Source organism: Pinus tabuliformis, chromosome 2_2 (genome assembly GCF_031772625.1).
Source record: "Pinus tabuliformis cultivar Carrire ecotype Pingquan chromosome 2_2, CPIR1, whole genome shotgun sequence".
Taxonomy (NCBI): domain Eukaryota; kingdom Viridiplantae; phylum Streptophyta; class Pinopsida; order Pinales; family Pinaceae; genus Pinus; species Pinus tabuliformis.
The window spans coordinates 700,772,317-700,784,910 of record NC_142300.1 but is presented as its reverse complement, the minus strand read 5'-3'; positions in this window follow the sequence as shown (position 1 = coordinate 700,784,910).

Sequence of the window (12,594 nt, the reverse complement as noted above, 5' to 3'; positions counted from 1 at the left end):
TATTAATATTTTTGTGCCCCTATTGTCCCCATATTGTTATTACTGTGCCCCATAGAATCCCTCTATTGTTATTTTTGTGCCTTTATATTATTATTGTTAGGTCGGCTGGGTTATATTGTGACTCTTTAGACTCCTATATATAGAAAGGAGGTTTTGTCATTTGAATCATCAAGGAATCATTCATTTGTGTAATGTAAAGGAGGTTGCCCCCTTGAAGAGGCCAAATTCTAAGGCGTTGATCTATCTTTTCTATCTTTTTGTGAGCTGGTTTCATAACATTTGGTATCAGAGCTTTGGATTCTAAGGTTTCGCTGCTCCAAATAGGTCATTGTGGCATTTTCGCTATAACTTTTTTTTCTGCGACGTTTCAGAAGCGGAAAAAAAAACTATTTGAGAGGAAATCGCACTGAACCTCGGGTCCGAATTTCAAAGCTCTTTGCTCTATATTTGCAGAGATATGATCTGAGGAAGTTGGTCTTTTTGCAGACTCATGAATTACATTCCAAACAGGTGACCTGGGAAAATCATCATAACTTTGTCTCTGAGCATCGGATTGAAATTTCGTAAGAAGGTATAGAAAGAGGACGGACTATAGTTTCTTGTATATATTTTTCAGAGCCAAAGGTCGAAACAGGGACACGTGGCATGTCGTACAAGTTCGCTCTACTGAACTAGTCTATAATTAAGTCACTATGGGAGATTTGGTATAACTCTTCCTTGGAGAATCCAATTTGGATCAAACTGGTGGCATTGGAAAGAGGACATAGAGGGCTACTGCAGGTCATAATTTCAGAATTGGATGATCCGAAATTACAGAGATACATCAGAGGCAATATCAAGCTCTACAAATTGAAAAAAGGTGTTTAGGTTTTTTTAAATTTTTGCTTAAGCTTGGTTTGAAAAATTATTTTGAAGGAATTCAAAGGGCACAATAGAGCATTATTATCGGTAACTGATGTCCCGAGGAAAAAAAATGCAAACACCTAGTAAGCAACCTGAAAGCTCTAGCATGACTCATAAAGAAGAGGAAGAAATACTACATGATATATCAAAATTACAAGACCAAGTGCAACAAATGTCACTCTCACAAAAGCTAACAAAAGCTAAGATAAATGGCGTGGAATCTAAGATAAAGGGTGTGGAAGCTAAGATGAATGGCGTGGAAGCTAAGATGGACGATTTGAAGATAGATTTGAAGAAAGATTTGAAGACAGACATGGCAGATTTGAAGACAGATTTGACAAATTTTCTACAAGAAATACTTACAAATGGTGAAAGGGTAGTAAAGGAAACTCATGATGCGAACAAAAGAAATGTTAATTATGATTTCATAGACTCTAATGTTGGATCGAAGACCCACCATATTCTAAAAATCGATATGAGGAAGTTTGATGGCAAGGATCCCACAACATGGATATTACAGATGGAGCAATTTTTTGACCTCAATAATGTACAAAACACACAAAAGGTACATATTGCAACTTTATATTTTGAACCAAATTAGTTTGTATGGTATCAATGACTTTGCTCTCGTAAACAAATTACCACTTGGGCAATTTTTACGGAAGAATTGACAGCACATTATGAGGATACAAAAAGCAACACTTTTTTTAGCCAATTGATAAGTCTCAAACAAAAGGATTCAATAATGGAGCACATTGAGGAGTTCCAAAAATTGAACATAAGGGTAAAAAATATTCCAGAAGAGCATAGGATTGATGTGTTCATAGGGACTTTAAAGGATAATATCCAACATGATGTTCGCCTTTGGGAACCTGATTCATTAGAGAAGGCATTCAGGTTAGCAAGAAAAATGGAAAGCAAAATTATGGAAACCAGGAAGCATACCACTCACAACTATAAAGATGGAAGTGTTGTTGCCCCTAGTCTTCCCCATCCTAGAAGGTTGACACCACAACAATTGGAAGAAAAAAGAGCAAAAGGGCTTTGCTACAATTGTGATAGCAAATACACTAAAGGTCATAAGTGTGCTGAGAAGAAATTATTCTACATAGATTGTGAAGAGGAAGAAGAAAAGGAGCAAGAAAGGTCAAAAAAAGAGGATATACTCTAGGAACAAAGCCTAGATAAAGAAGAAATAAATCTGACCATATCTTGTAATGCATTGGCGGGAATTACCACTCCTCAAACCATCAAGATAGAAGGACAAATCAAGAAGAAAAAGGTAATAGTGTTGATTGATTCAGGAAGTACCCACAATTTTATTCATTGTAAGGTAGCAAAAGAATTGAATTGCTTCCTATATCTAGCACCAGAGTGTCGAGTGATGGTTGCAAATGGAGGAACAATAAATTGCTCTGGAAAGTGCCATAATATTGACTAGCCCAATGCTTTCCATTCCAATGGGAGGTGCTGATGTTGTACTAGGAGTCCAATGGCTACAATCCTTGGGTACAATAGCTTTTAATTTTCAAGAACTTTTCATGAAATTTTCTGCAGAAGGAAAGGAAGTTGAATTAAGGGGTATTACAAGGAAATCGGGAAAGATAATCAGCTCTAATGGTATGACAAAGCTTCTAAAAAAGGAACAAAGAGGTGTAATTGCACAATTATGTTCACTAGATGTTTCCACATCGAAATCATCTATTTCTCCAGATCTCCAAAAAGTCTTGGACAATCATTCCAAGGTATTTGAGACTCCCAAAGGTCTCCCACCTATTCGTGATCATGATCACGCTATTCATCTGATTCCAGTAAGTGTTCCTCCAAACATCAGGCCGTACAGATATCCCTATGCCCAAAAGAGTGAAATTGAACGTATGGTGGCAGAAATGCTAGAGGTTGGTATAATTCAACCTAGTCAAAGTTCTTTCTCTGCTCCAGTAGTATTGGTGCACAAGAAGGATGGATCATGGCGCATGTGTCCGGATTATAGGGAGCTCAACAAGCTTACTATTAAAGATAAGTTTCCCATTCATGTCATTGATGAATTTCTGGATGAATTGCATGGATCAATTTACTTCACCAAGTTGGATCTTCGTTCAAGATATCATCAAATCAGGATGAAGACTGAAGACATTCCGAAAACAACATTTAGAACTCATGAGGGGCATTATGAATTTTTGGTCATGCCTTTTGGCCTTACCAATGCACCTTCTACATTTCAAGGTTTGATGAATTTCATTTTCAAACCCTTAGACAATTTGTGTTAGTATTTTTTGATGATATACTAATCTACAGCAAGTCTTGGAAGGATCATGTTGAACATGTTGACAGGGTGCTACAACTAGTGGAGGAGAAACAATTATATGCAAAAAGATCCAAATGTTTCTTTGAAGTACAAGAGGTGGAATATCTGGGTCATATTGTATCTCATGAAGGAGTTAAGGTAGACCCTAGCAAAATTAAAGCCATTAAGGAATGGAAAATCCCCACATCCATAAAGCATCTGCGAGGATTTCTCGGGTTGATAGGGTATTATCGCAAGTTTGTTAAGAATTATGGGAGAATAGCAGCAATTCTAACAACGTTATTGAAGAAAGATGCATTTTCATGGACTCTAGAAGCAACAAAGGCCTTTGAACATCTTAAAGAGGCAATGTGCCAAGCACCGGTCTTAGCTACACCGAATTTCACAAAAACCTTTATTGTGGAATGTGATACTTCAGGAAATGGAATTGGTGCTGTTTTAATGCAAGATGAAAGACCCATTGCTTTTGAAAGTCGTCCAATCAAGAGAAAGTTTTTACACAAAGCTATTTATGAGAAGGAAATGTTAGCAATACTACATGCACTTAAGAAATGGCGACCCTACCTAATGGGAAGACACTTCAAGGTAAAAATGGATCATGATAGCCTTAAATACTTTTTAGAACAAAGATTATCCTCTGAAGAGCAACAAAAGTGGGTCACAAAGATGTTGGGTTATGACTTTGAAATCATCTACAAAAAAGGGAAGCAAAATGTGGTGGCAGATGCACTCTCAAGAAAGGATGAGGATGTGGAAGCATTGTTGTGCGCCATTTCTATTATCCAACTAGATTGGATAAACGAAGCAAAGGAGGAATGGAAGAATGATGAAGAAGTGTGGGCATTTATTCGAAAGTTACAACAAGATTCCAGTACATCTGATACATTTCGCTGGCAAAATGATTCGTTATGGTACAAAGATCCTTATACCTCTGTAAGAATTCCCAACTCAAACAAAAGATTCTTATGGAACTGCACACTTCTCCCTTAGGAGGGCACTCAGGATTTTTAAAAACTTACCACAGGGTTAAGAAGGAATTTTTTTGGGATGGCCTTAAATTGGATATTCAAAAGTTTGTGGCAGAATGTTTGGTTTGCCAACAAAATAAAATTGAAACAATTAAGACCCCGGGTCTATTACAACCTTTATCTATTCCAAGCCAACGTTGGGAGGAGGTTTCAATGGATTTTATCACAGGTTTACCCAAGTTTGAGGGAAAGAGTGTCATCATAGTGGTAGTTGGCAGACTTACCAAGTATGCACACTTTTGTGCATTATCACATCCATTTAAAGCCAGTACAGTTTCTACTGCATTTATGGAAACAATTCAAAAGCTACATGGAAATCCAAATATTATGTAAGTGACAGAGACCCCATTTTCACTGGAAATTTTTGGACAGAATTATTTTCTTGTCTCGGTACTCAGTTAGCTCATAGCTCATCTTATCATCCTCAATCTGATGGGCAAACTGAGATAGTAAACAAATGTTTGGAAGGATATCTTCGTTGCTTTGTGTCTGATAAACAGACACAATGGGTCAAATGGTTGCCTCTGGCTGAATGGTGGTACAACACTTCGTTCCATACAGCAACAAAAATGACCCCATTTATGGCATTTTATGGATATCAGCCACCGTCCATCACATCATATTTAAGAGAAAATTCTAAGGTTCAAGCAGTGGAACATCACATCGAGCATCAACAACAAGTCCTCCAACTCTTAAAGGATAACCTCGTGTTGGCGCAGAATAGAATGAAACAACAAGCAGATCAACATCGCAGCGAAAGAAATTTTGATGTAGGTGATTGGGTATTCCTACGGCTACAACCATATAAACAAATGTCCCTCCAGCAAGCTAAGAAGGATAATAAATTATCACCAAAGTATTATGGTCCATACAAGGTGTTGCAAAAGATTGGTACTATGGCATAAAAATTGGAGCTTCCTGCAGCTTCTCGAGTGCACCTAGTTTTCCATGTTTCATGTTTAAAGAAGGTTATAGGTGACAAGCTCCCAATTCAAACAATATTGCCAGAACTTGACGAGGAAGGAAAAATTATATTGGAACCGGAAGCAGTCACAGAAACAAGAACTCGACAGCTACGAAATCGATCAATTACAGAGTATCTCATCAAGTGGAAGAACTTATCCGCTGAAGATTCCACATGGGAGGATGAGAATTTTATAGAGAAGCATCCAGAACTACTCAAGCGTTGAGGACAACACTTTTTTGAAGGAGAGGGGCATGTTAGGTTCCTACAATACTAGTGATTACCCCATTACTATTACAGTTGTATCTCTTATTAATATTGTTGTGCCCCTATTGTCCCCATATTGTTATTACTGTGCCCCATAGAATCCCTCTATTGTTATTTTTGTGCCTTTATATTATTATTTGTTGGACACCTAATCCTCAATGGGTTAGTGTGGAAGCTGAATGGACAAAAGGAGTCCAAGAGACCTTGGGATGTGAAACCCAACGATCACAACAATGTACTATAAATGTATATCTCATGTTAATAAAAAATGTACTTGCATGTTTTATCTTTCATATTTCTGGTTGCCCATGTGTGTTTAACATGGTATCAGAGCGGGCGATCTCCTGCCCTGCTCCAGTGTGAGCCACCTGTTTCTGTGGCCTTTGTAAACCAATGCTCTCTTCTTGATTATACTTTTCTGAGCATTTCTTAGAATAGAGGATGTTACCTCTATCAGCGTTGCCACTCCTCTGTTGTGAGCAGTCCTGGCCCTTTGCCATATTCTTTTCCAGCGCTGCCTCATAACGCATCTGTCCATACTGTCCAGACATAAGCGCTGTATGTTAAAAAATTTTGTGAATAGCCTGACATGGTATTTGCGCTGTCTGTGTGAATAGCCTGACATGTTGCCTCTGCCATATAACGCATCTGTCCATATTCCTTTCAACTGCGCCACTGCGATCTGTCTGACTGTTCAGCTCTCTGACTGATTCATAAACGTTTTTGACATGGTAGCTGCGCCTGACATGGTATCATTGCATACTATGACTGTGCGGATGACTGATTCATAAACGTTTCTGCCATGGATGCGGGCTTTGCCAGAGAGTTGCAGTCTACGAGCCCTTTCTAGATTCCAATCTCTGCGTAATCTATTCGTCTCTCTCATTCTGTTGTTTGATATGATTATGAGGCTTTGAAGTCTATCGCATACAAATCTTGAGAAATGAACTGTTGTCTCTCCGAGCTGTGTTGGAAATGCTTCCCGATCCAGATTACAAAAGTTCTGAGTCTCAATTCAATTCGGAGCCAAACTATCAAAGCATCACCACCCTTTGAAGCCGATGCCAAAGTCGAGACCTCTTCTGCGTCTTCTTGTTCTTTGCACCACCGCGACTGGAAGCTGTCATGCAATCTGAGGGATTTGATCACTTGAACGAAAGTTTCTCTTCTGTTCTGAGCTTTTGGAAAGCGTTGAACTGCTGAAGAACGCGTTAAAAGCGGAATAAGTTTTGAACGCTGCGTTGATACCAACATGAGAATGCAGCAGCTATGGTCGATTTAAGCGTTGAATCTCTGTGTTCATTTTGGTGAATGCATTGGTTGTTTAAATTCTGGTTAAAACCCCAACGAGCTTGTGTACACCTGTGGTGAAGCTCACTTGTGAACTGGACCTGCGTAGCTGAGACGTGATCTTCACTGAAAGTTGAATTCATGCCCAAGCCGAGAAATTGAAGGCCGTCAATATTGAAGATTGCAGACAAATTCAGGGGCGTAGTTCTTTGTTCCAAGCAAATAAATCCTTTGAGGCCGAGTGTATCTTTTCGGAAGCCGAATACCTCTTTGTGCATAATCACGTTGTTGAACATTCATTTCTGAGGCTGTGTACTACCACAGAGGCAAGTTCCGAACAATTCCCTGAATGTATAAAGGCTGAGACCAATTCATTTGATGCTCGTATTAAGGCCGAATTGTTCCAGACAGAGGTTGAATTAAATGTTGCAACATGGCCAAATTCTGCAAACCATGTCCATCGCTGAAATCGGTCGAAAGGGTAGAGACGGAATACCTATGCAGAAAGAAATCCCCTTGAGAATTTCCCTTGAGGTCTACAACCGAGGAACCATTTGCTGACACAGCGGAAGCGTGGTGAACATGGTAACTGCTCCTGTAACTGCTGGTAAACAACGCTGGTAAACAACGCTGCTTCTGCTCTTGTTTTAAAAAAAAAAATACCGAGATTCTTCGAACGCTAGATTCTTGAGCGCTGATCAAAACTCTAGTGACTCTGCAATTGAATGAAATTTTGTGTTGGCTCCTTTCAATGTTGTGCTAATTCTTCTTGAGCGTGATTCTGCATCCTGTGCGTTGTCTTAGCCTCCTGCGTTGAGGTTTGAAGCAGCGTGAATATATTATTGATGGAACTAGTGACATGTGAATGCCGTATGATATGCATTGAGCTGGTTTCCATGAAAATTTCCATGTAATTGTGCGTTGAAGGTTGTGTGTGTTTAACAGATTTTGGTAATTATTGTTGTTTTTCCAAGAGAAGGTTCAATTCTCTGAGATTGATAGAAAACGCTCAAGTTGTACTATTATTAAGCGCTTTGCTATAGCAGCACGAAGACATGTATCCTCGATTGGACGATGATGTTGCTTGCAGTATGCACAAGGAGTCGGCCCAACTACACACATATTAGGAGACTGCTTTATTTCCAGAAGTGTTAGCTTTCGAAGAAATGGCAGTTAGATTAACCAAATGAAGTTTCTTGAGAAATCTGCTTCACGTGATTTGTACTGGTTCAAAGTGGAAGAGAACAACGATGGATAAAGCCTCTAGAAAGTTATAAGCTTTACGGGTATTTTACGCTTGGTCGACAAATCGAAGCCTTTGAAAACAAGTCAAGACGGATTCCAAAGAAGGACACTGGGAAAACAAATAAAATTCCTCGAGAGTTTTGCTTCAAGAGAATTGTGCAGTCTGTATACAACAATGGATTGGTATTTGATCCTGAAGTTCTTGATCTCACAGAGGATGATCTAATAGAGAAGTTTACTGCTGGTATTTCTACTGTGACAACGCTTTCTAGTATTTGAAGGATTCAAGCAAGTTTGCAGTTGCTGCTGCCCCAGTGTGGCTTTGTATTTAAAATTCATTATAGTGCATTAATTCCTTGCTTCAACTGCTGCATAAAGAGTTTGGTGGGCTGATTGTAATCTTTTATGGAGAAAAGTTTAGTCAGTTGTATTGTTAGAACATATTGTTGGTCATGAGTAAACTCTCATTTTTTATGTAATGGATTGTAATTAGTGCTTGCTGGTTGCACACTGATCATTTGCTGACATTTATAAAGGATATTACTGTATACTGTGAGTGGGTATTACTTTTCTGCATTGAGTAGTAGTTGTGATCAGTTTTTAAGGTGTAAATCTGACATTGAAGAAAAAATGGCCAGAATCAGTGAAGTATTAGAGTTCATGAAAACTCTTATACAATCTACTGTTGATGACACATTATAAATCAGCAAAGGATCTCTCTCAGAAATTCAGACATGCTTATATAATGCACAGGAAAAGATCGATTTTTTGCAGCTTGAATCACAACTACAGCGAGAAGAGCTACATCAAAATAGACATCATTCTGAACCTGTTTCTGTTCAAAACGTTGAGACTGCAACCCATCAACAACAAGACAATAATGTTACAGTTCATTCAGATTTAGTACCCCATAAAGTAGCAGCTGTCCATGCAGATGCAGAAACTCAGTCTGCACTTCCCAAGCCCATCATCAGACCTTGGGAACAGCTTGTCCACAACAAGCACAGAACTGGTCTTGGATATGACAAGGACTTGTCCTTTCATATTCCAGACTACTCAAAGCCCATTCAGTTTCAGAGTGTTGGATTCATTCATGACAGTTCACCTGCTCTTCATGACAGTTCACCTCCAGCTGTTCCAGATTCTACCCCTCTTCCACAGCAACAACAACAACAAAAACAACAGATCGTGAAATGCCAACACTGTGACCGAGTTGGCCATATGAAAGATCATTGTTTTGATCTTCATCCATGTAAGCATTGTCATAAAACCAGTCATTCTTCAAACAAATGCTTCAGAAACAAACACCCTGCAAGAACAAAGATTCATCTTGGATGGATCGCTTCTTGGCAATGGGCATCAACAGCCAAGAAGATATTCCAAACACATGTCAGAACTTGTTCTAGAGTATTGAACAGTCTTGCAGTTGAGTTTTCTCCATCATCTCACCTTGTATCTAACAGGGGGGGAAATGATGGTCATCTACAAGCTTCAAAGCCACATCAAGCGAGCCTGAGCCACAACCTGCCACACCAGTTTCAGAGTTGTAGCCAGAGACAAAGATGCCCCTGAGCATGCCTTCAGTTGGCAATCTGGGACACTTCCTCTAGCAGAAGACTTCAGCTTCTTGCCAGTTTTGGAAGAATTCCAGGAACAAAATTGAGAACACTTCCTCTAGCAGAAGACTCCAGCTTCTTGCCAGTTTTGGAAGAGTTCCAGGAATTGCATTAAGCATTCCAGAGTTTTTGGTCATCCTTAAACCATCACAGGTTGAGACTTCCCTTTTCAGGTTGAAGTTTTCCCTTTTATGCGGGGTGAGACCTCCCTTTCATGGTTGAAGGTTTCCCTCTTCAAAACAATAGGAGCACTTCCTCTAGCAGAAGACTTCAGCTTCTTGCCAGTTTTGGAAGAGTTCCGGGAACTGCACTAAGCATTCCAATGTTGGTGGTCATCCTTAAACCACCGCCCTTTATACCAACATTTCAGAGAGCACATTCAGCCTAGTGCTGCCATGCATTTTTGCACATTTTGTATTTCAGCTCTCTTCTTGGACTCATACATAACCCTTTGGATTAAGGGGGGGAATGTTGGACACCTAATCCTCAATGGGTTAGTGTGGAAGCTGAATGCACAAAAGGAGTCCAAGAGACCTTGGGATGTGAAACCCAACGGTCACAACAATGTACTATAAATGTATATCTCATGTTAATAAAAAATGTACTTGCATGTTTTATCTTTCATATTTCTGGTTGCCCATGTGTGTTTAACATTATTGTTAGGTCGGCTGGGTTAGGCTAGGTTATATTGTGACTCCTTAGACTCCTATATATAGAAAGGAGGTTTTGTTATTTGAATCATCAAGGAATCATTCATTTGTGTAATGTAAAGGAGGTTTCCCCCTCGAAGAGGCCGAATTCTAAGGCGTTGATCTATCTTTTCTATATTTTTGTGAGCTAGTTTCATAACAGCCTTGTACTTCTTCTTCTGATCATTGTCCGCGAGAACAGCCACAACACTCTTGACGTAGGATTCGAGATCGTATTCCTCCATAACAGTTAGGATTCTAGTCTTCCATACGACATAGTAGGAAGCTCCTTCCAACCTGTCTTGATCTCTGAGCCCATGTGATGCCATCTCACCTAAACTGTCAAACTGACTCCTCTAGTCACTGCACAGCACTGGTCTACTATTCGGCAAGTGAAAAATTTGGACTTTTCGCGAGAAAAGTCCTCTAAGGAGAAAATTCTCCTTCTATGTGTGTTCGCTCTTTTTAGATGGATTTCTACCCCGGCAGAAATTATGTCCTTCAAGCATTGCACTAAGGCTCTACGTCACTCCCTCTGCCTCTGCAAGCTCACGAACCGGAAATCGTACCTCTCTGTCGACTCTCTCAGAGAGAGATTTCCTCAGAATCTCTGTTTTTCAGCAAGGACTGCGAAATCCCTTCAAGGGGATTCAAATTGCTGCCAAATGCAGTTATTGGCCTCTCTGCTCAACGCTGGATTTTCTCTTCCTGTTTCAAAATCAATGCTTTGATACCATGTGAAAATTCCTACACTCAAGGAACCCCTATTGCAGCAAAACTCAATTTACTTCTCCTACTTGATTTTAATATACATTATAAAGTTATCTTATGAATAATACTCAAGTAAATTACTTCTACAGCCTACACCAATTTAATTTGATTACATGAAACAAGAAACTGAGAAAAGAACAAGATACATAGGACACTATTATTTTTGGACAAAATAGTCCCCGAAAAAACCCAATGCGGGAAAACCAATGCAGCAACTCTAAGGGTTTTATATTATTAAGCAGTAGTTCTAAATACAATGTTGGATGCCCTCTCGACAATCCAGTTAGAGAGAAAAATATAATGGCAGAAATATGAGTGAGATTACCTCACTTCACCCAATAGTTTCCGTCTGATCTGACAGCAGAACTGGCTAACCCTGGCTATCTCTGCGCTGGCCCTGCATTAGCCTTACAGGCTCTGTGTCAGCTATGCGCTATCTCTTCTGCCTCTGGAGCTTCTGCGTCAACCTTCCCCGACTGTTCTGGCAACTCCCTAGAAAAATTATCGATTTTTGCGTGAGGGCAACTTATCCTCTGTGTTGGCTCTCCCTGGTTCAGTCTCAGGCTTGCATGACCCAGACTAGCCCAACGTCAGTCCCTCTAGGTGCTACGCTACCTTCACTAGTGGTTCTCTGCCTCTCTACCCAGTATTCCTGAATTATCCCTGCCCCTCCGCTGCAAAATGATCACTTAGTTCGAATTTCTTAGCTTCCTAGCCCCAGAAATTTCAAACTCTAGATCAATTCATTCTTTCCGTGTGTCTTTCTAAATGAACACCAAACCTCCTTATACTTTTCTCGTTGAGACTTCAACGGCCCAGATTAAGTCTCTAATCAACGACTAAGATTAAAACTTGACTTGGTCCACTTTCTAGAATATTCTCACCCATATTTCGATTAATACCCATTAATACTTTAATTTTCCTAAGTTTAGACTTAGGAACCCCATTAAAAATATTAACTATTTAAAAAATACAATCCGGTTGGAATTTCACCAAACGGTTTTTGGGTTCTTTATAACTCATGTGCCTTAGCCTCTCCACCAATATTCATGGCTAGAGCACATCCGATGCTACCAAAAACTAACAGTCCAATGTTGGAATGGCTTCAAAATCAGAGGAGGCCTTGAGGACACACCAACGTAGTAGAGGCTAGGGGATCAAACTTTTTCTTGGGATATTTTGTCAAGAAAGTGATGCCCTAGGTGACCAATGTTGGCTAGACCTAGAAGAGAGAGGGAAAGGTGGAGAAAAATGTTCTTTGAATGATCACCTATTGGTGGACGAGTGCCTTAATCCCTTGGGGAGAATTGAGTCTAGGAGAATGATGAGAAAGGAACTTGTATTTCAGTCGAGGCCTTAAGGACTAATTCGCTTGGCCTTTAGGGCAAGAAGAGACCTCAAAGATTTTATATTTCGCTTGGAAAAAAGAGATAGCTTGTCAAGATAAATTCACCGGTGGAATTATCCCTAGGAGATTGCATTCACATATACGGCCCAAACATTGAGAGATGCT